Raw genomic sequence first — 6000 nt, 5'->3', positions numbered from 1 at the left:
TCCATCCCCAAAATCTTCCTTGCTGCACCCAAATCCTTCATTTCAAATTCAGCACTGAGAAGTTCCTTCAATTTCTGAACATCTGACTTGTTCCTGGCAGCTATCAACATATCATCCACATATAGCACTAAGTAGATAAAGACCCATCTGTCAGCTTGTTATGATACACACAACAATCATATGAGCTCCTTGTAGCCTAGCTTCATCATATAGCTATCAAACTTCTTGTACCATTGCCTTGGAGACTACTTTAGCCCATATAAGGACTTCTTCAACTTGCAAACACTGTTTTCTTTTCCGGAACCTGAAACCCATCTGGTTGAGCCATATATATCTCTCCTCCAACTCTCCATGTAAGAAAGCTGTTTTTACATCTAGCTGCTCAAGCTCAAAATCCTGATGTGCAACTATCGCTAGTAGCACCCTGATGGAAGTATGTCTGACTACAGGCGAAAAAATCTCATTATAGTCTACACCCTCCCTTTGTGTGAACCCTCTTGCAACCAGTCGAGCCTTATACTTGACCCCTTCTTCAGATGTCATCCCCTCCTTTTTCTTGAAAACCCATTTACAAGTAACAATTTTTCTCCCTGAAGGCTTAGACACAAGCTCCCAAGTCTCGTTCTTATGAAGTGACTCCATCTCTTCCCCCATTGCAGCAAGCCAATGGGTAGACTCCGTACATGTAACTGCCTCCCTATAGTGTATGATGGCTCATAGACATCCACCTCTTCAGCAACCTGCAGTGCATAAGCTACCATATCTTCAAACCCATATCTGTTTGAGGTTTACCAAAATTTGTCCTTATAGGACGTTCCCGTGCCAGGCTAGGCGCCTCCTCACTGCGTCGAAGATGATGGTTCTTCAGAACCAATGTGTTGATGATCATCACTCTCATCATGAGTGACTTGCTGCTCCACCTGTTTATCAACACTACTACTATCTGAACTTCAATGGACATCACAGTAGGATTAAACATAGAATTTTCATCAAAGACTACATTTCTACTAAGTATAACCCTTCTTCAGACGAGACCAGATTCTATAACCCTTAACTCATCTCCATAACCCACAAACACTCCCCTTTTAGCCCTTGGTTCTAATTTTCCTTCATTCACATGATAGTAGACATTACAACCAAAAACTCGCAAATCTGAGTAATCTGCAGGCTTACCTGACCACATCTCATATGGTGTTTTGAGATTGATCCCAGAATGAGGTCCACGATTTATCAAATAACATGCTGTATTGACAGCTTCTCCCCAGAACCTTCTAGTCATACCAGCATTGAGAGCATGGACCGAGCTCTCTCCAGAAGTGTCTGATTCATCCTTTCTGCTACACCATTCTGCTGTGGTGTATTCTGACAGTGTGATGCCTAGCAATCCCTTCATTTTACAGAACTGTGAACTCAGACAAACAAAATTCCAGACCATTATCAGTTCGTAGCCTTTTGATCTTCTTCCCAGTTTGATTTTCCACTAATGCCTTCCACTGCTTAAAATTCTTGAAAGCTTCACCTTTTGACTTCATGATAATCAACCAAGTCATTCTTGAATAATCATCTATGAAAGAAACAAAATACCTGTGACCTCTTAAAGACTCCACGCGTGAAGGACCCCAACAATCAAGTGGATATAATCCATGGTACCTTTTGTTCTATGAATGCCCTTAGGAAACTTGCTACGATGTAATTTCCCAAAAACACAGTGCTCACAAAACTCTAGGTTTGTGACCCTATGGCCACAAAGAAGATCTGCCTTGGAGAGGATTTGCATTCCTCTCTCACTCATATGACCAAGTCTCATGTGCCATAGCTTGGTCATATCCTTTCTGAACCTCAGAGATGCAAAGAAGCTGAACCTGAGATAGTAGAACCCTGCAGAACATACAAAGTACACGCTTGACCCCCTTCAAAACCTCCTTTGAACCCTTGCAACATACACAATTCCACCACTCCCTCTGAAACTGAAACCCTTACTGTCTAGTAGACTAAGTGAAATCAGATTGTTGGTCATCTGTGGAACATGCTTAACATTTTTCAAAGTATAGAAATATCATCATGAGTCCGGATCTTGATAGAGCTATTCCAACTATCTTACAGACTGCACTGTTAGCCATCGAAATATTTCCCCCATCTACCTGCTCATAAGTAGTAAACCACTCCCTATGAGGACTCATATGATATGACGCTCCAGAATCAAGAACCCACACATCACTATATGTTTTCTCATTTGCCACTAGAGCAAGGTCATCCTCAGAATTCGAATTTTCTGCTGCAACAGCAGCAGAACCAGAACCCAGATTTTTCTCCTGATGCTTCTTTTTAGGACATTCCTTCTTCCAATGCCCCTTTTCCTTACAGTAGTTACAGATATCATTAGGTTTAGGACCCCCTTTAGAATTTCCAGATTTCTTAAAATTCTTTTTACCATGTCCTTTACCACTACTACTGGCCACTAACCCAGAAGACTGATTTCTGTACTACTACCAGATGCCTTATGGCGCAATTCCCTAGTATGCAAAGATGATCTAACTTCTTCTAGGGACACAGAATCTTTACCAACAATGAAAGATTGCACAAAATTTTCATACGATATAGGTAAAGAAACAAGCAGAATTAAAGCGGCATCCTCATCCTCCACCTTCACATCAATATTACGCAATTCTAATAAAATTGTATTTAATTGATCAAGATGATCTCTAAGAGGCATACCTTCCTGCATTCGCAGACTGAACAGACGTTGCTTCAAAAGCAACTTGTTGGTTAGAGATTTTGTCATGTACAAACTCTCTAATTTCAACCACAGACCAGATGCGGTTTCCTCCTCCGCGACTTCAGTGATTATGTCATCTGCCAGACACAACATAATCGTTGAATGAGCTTCTCCTCCAGAACGGCCATCTCAGCGGTGACTGAATCCGTTGCTTTCTTTGCCAACGGTGCCCACAACCCCTGTTGCTTCAGTAAGCCCGCATCTTGATCTGCCACAGACTAAAACTATTCCTCCCAGTAAATTTATCGATTTTGACATTCACCCAGACATCTTTCTACACAGATCGAAACCAAAGCTCTTGATACCAGTTTGTTATAACGGAGTGAGAGAGAAGAACAAATAATGAATGCAAAAACAATAAAATCAGACAACCAGAATTACGTGGTTCACCAATTTGGCTACGTCCACGGCAGAGAGAGGAGAATATTTTATTATGAGAAGAAACCAGATTACAGAGAGAACAGTATGTTTCGTAGTTTAAAACCTAGGTATAAATAACCTATTTATACTCAGCGGCCAAAACCGCGTTTTCCGCATAAAACGCCGACCCGACCGGGCGGTACCCAGTTCTCCCAAACGTTCTTGCTCCCCCGACCGGGCGGAACTTCGTTCTCCCAAAGTTGCTTGCGCGCCCGACCTGCCCGGGCGAGACGCAGGCTTGCGTCTCCTACGCAATTTCTCGAATACCTTTGAACCACAACCAATTCAAGGCATATTCTTACAATATGTGTGGTTATTTAATTTCATCGTACAAATTTTTTGAAAGAAGATTGAATGATCATGATTATTGCTAATCATGGAAGAATGCTAGATGACTTCTAATTGTAGCCGAACATGTAATAAGCAATCAAATTAGTATGTTTGAATATATGAGCTATTATAAAAGGAGTATCATGGAATATGATATTATTATTTTTATTTAATTTTATTAGAGTTAGTAATAATAAATTAAATAAACACATTTAAAAAATTATAACATAATCATATTTGCTCATGGTAGGTGAGCCTCTAAAAGTCGATCATTCAATTCTAATTCTTATGAACAAGATTTAATTAGAAAATTGATCCGGTTTGCAACTAAAGCTAGAGAGAAAAAGAAGAAGAAAAATAAACTAAAAAAAATGACGTGAGATAAAGGAGTGATCCCTAATCTAATTAATAGTATAGTAGGTAACGTAATATAACTAGTAAAGTAAGTTACAAAAAAAGGAAATTCAAAATATTGATATGTCACATTTATATATAATTTTATATGTATTTTGATTGCATTTAGAACTCCTTTTAGAGCATTTAGGTGCATAATGAAATGAATTGTGTAAGTTGTGCTCTACTACTCCCCGTTTGCGTGTTTTGATCATTTTCAGGTTACTTTGATGCAAATTGATTATGATTACCTAAGATCAAGCCTAATAATCATTGAAGATGAATATATCTTACACAAGGATCAAAATGCATCCATTCGGGATAATTTCGAGTTAGAATGAAGCAAAGAGTTAGTGAACGAAGTGTCAAAACTGACACATGTTCACTATTTTGGCCATAACTTTTGATATACAATTGATAATCAAGAAATTACCGTTGGGTTGGAAGCTAGACTTCAAGGGCTTTCTAATGATAGGTCACACGCCTCAATCCAACTTCTGGTTTGAGAGATACAGCGTTCGCAAGTTAACGCAAAATCGCAGTTTTCTCGCCCGGTCGACCGGGCGGTTTCGCCGGACCGGGCGAAATTAAAATTTCACCAAGATGCAAGGGATGTTAGCCCGGTCAACCGGGCGAGAAAGGAGCCAAAATCACTTACGCTCCCAACCGGGCGGGCTCGCCCGGTTGACCGGGCGGATTTAGCTTTTCTGTCGTAACTCTCATTCACCGTCGCCCGACCGGGCGGATTTCGCCCGGTCGACCGGGCGGTTTCTCAGGACGGGTTTTTTCGCCTTTTTTTAGCCGGTTTTGTAAAAAGTATAAATATGTTTTTAGTATTTTCGATTAGACTATCTTATTTTCTACGTTTTTAGGGATAAACACTTAGTTTTTCTCTCTCTAGTTTTGTATGAACTTTTACCTACTTTTGAAGATTATAGAGATCGTTGATTTCCTTTTCATTGTTCCTCAATTCTTCGGTATTCCTCTTTACTTTGTTTAATTTAATGAATTCTTTTACTTTGATCATGTTTATTGAGTTTATTATTATCATGAGTGAGTAGTATATTTCTAAGGCTTAGAGAGGGAAGTCATGTTTGTACCTTTTTTATTGTGGTTTGATGTTCTTCGATATTTGGATTGAATTAGAATAATTCTTGTTGATTTGTTATGCTTGTTTAATTCATGTAATTGCGCAATATCATGAGTTATGTTTAGCTAATAAGAATTAGAATAGAAAGATCGTATTCATTAGAGGCTTGTTACAATAGGTAGGTTTGATTATGTTTAGCGACCGTACTGGCATATGTTACTCTAAGAGTTGTTAATGTCTAACCAAGAATTAGCGAAATACTCTATTTATTCGAACCTCAATCCAAGTATTGTTGAACTATATTGTAGTGTTTAGATTGTTATAAGCATGGTGGAGCGATCAATTGCCCTAGGTTTTTAATTATTTGATAAATAATTATATCATTTTGTGTTCTAGTTTACTCTAGTTTAGTTATTAATTCTCTCTTGAAGTAGTTAAATAATTGACCACAAATCTGTAGAACTCCTCTCCCTGTGGATCGACCCATATATATTTGTCAGTTTCTGCTAAACAGACTCCGTGCACTTGCGGTATATTTTAAAACCCATCAAATATTCATTAAATAGGTGTATGTAATTAGTGATTAGCGCGTACGATAACATATTCCAACAGTCTTTCGAAAGGCATAACTCCTTGACTAGAAGTCTCCTCGGGGGGTGCAACATATCGTTGGAAAGCTTTGTAAGTATAGTTTCCAGATATGGGGGAATTATTCAATCATCAGAAGCACATCAAAAGTTATGATCATAAGAGTAGACGTGAATCCTTTTTTCATATCTTTCAATGATTTTCCGCTTTATTATCGCTCAAACTCATACTATGAGATATCCATGACGATCCTTATGCAATGCACCTTCTTCTTGTTTTTAACGCTCAAGCTTAGCTAATCATACTCTAAATACATTCTTATTACCTAAAACTCATCAAAAAAAAAAACAAGAAAATATAATGAATAGGAATAGAATAGCATAACTTAAGAATATGATATATA

Source organism: Beta vulgaris, chromosome 3 (assembly GCF_026745355.1).
Source record: "Beta vulgaris subsp. vulgaris cultivar EL10 chromosome 3, EL10.2, whole genome shotgun sequence".
NCBI classification, from domain to species: Eukaryota; Viridiplantae; Streptophyta; class Magnoliopsida; order Caryophyllales; family Amaranthaceae; genus Beta; species Beta vulgaris.
The sequence above is the reverse complement of the archived record's forward strand: the minus strand, read 5'-3'. Positions refer to the sequence as shown.